The sequence below is a fragment of the Scylla paramamosain genome, chromosome 8 (genome assembly GCF_035594125.1).
Source record: "Scylla paramamosain isolate STU-SP2022 chromosome 8, ASM3559412v1, whole genome shotgun sequence".
In the NCBI taxonomy this organism is placed as follows: domain Eukaryota; kingdom Metazoa; phylum Arthropoda; class Malacostraca; order Decapoda; family Portunidae; genus Scylla; species Scylla paramamosain.
The window spans coordinates 23,777,574-23,778,699 of record NC_087158.1 but is presented as its reverse complement, the minus strand read 5'-3'; positions in this window follow the sequence as shown (position 1 = coordinate 23,778,699).

The following is a 1,126-nucleotide window of genomic DNA, read 5'->3' as shown; positions in this document are numbered from 1 at the left end:
GGACACTCCGTCATGTTAGGCCAATATGTAAGGAATTAATAACCGTCATTAACAGGTTTATGGTGTAATAAATATTTACTGCAACATATCAACTTATTTTCTTAAATATATTATCACAAGTTATACCTCGAAACAAATATATTGCACATTCCATCCCAGCCAATGAAATACTCGCATGGTTAAGCATCCAAGGAGCTCAGATCGGTCAAGTAACTGAAAATAAAGCAACACACACACACACACACACACACACACACACACACACTCTCTCTCTCTCTCTCTCTCTCTCTCTCTCTCTCTCTCTCTCTCTCTCTCTCTCTCTACAATAAGGCACCATTGGCGTTATCTTCCATCATAAAGTCTGAACCAAACAAAACTAGGGTGCACCATCACACTGTGCCAACACACTACGCGGTGCTCTGAAGAGTACACCCACACTCCCCCATAGAGAGGCGCGAGGACCACGTCACGCGTCACCCACGTCTCAGCAGAGGAGTGAGTGTGACGGCCCCTCCCCCAGTGACACTCACACTCACATAACAATACTGGTATGATATTAGTTCTATCTAATACATGTAATCAGTTGCTACTCTCTGTTACGTGCATTATTTCGTACGATTGATCTATTATTATTACAGCTTTATTACTCTCTCTACTGTTGGTTTATATATATATATATATATATATATATATATATATATATATATATATATATATATATATATATATATATATATATATATATATATATATATATATATATATATTATTTTTTTTTTTTTTTCTTTTTCTTCTATTCTGCTTTTTTTTTTCTAATTCAAGAATTCTAGTAAATACTATATACATTTGTTAGTATACTCTACCACTACTCAAAATACACACAGGTTAAGGACATAATAAGTACACACGTGTTACCCAATGAAATTGTAAAGAAAATGTGGCTAAATGATAGAAAACGATCTTTGCAGCGGTCTCTAAAATAAATATCACAACACTACACCGATAATCTTGTTGAAATTTTGTAATTTGAGAAAGTGCTGAACTGAAGACTTGTAAATCAAGCATTACTTTTCTGGGTTTCTTTTCAAACGGAACATGATGTTAGCAATTAAATCATAACACTTAC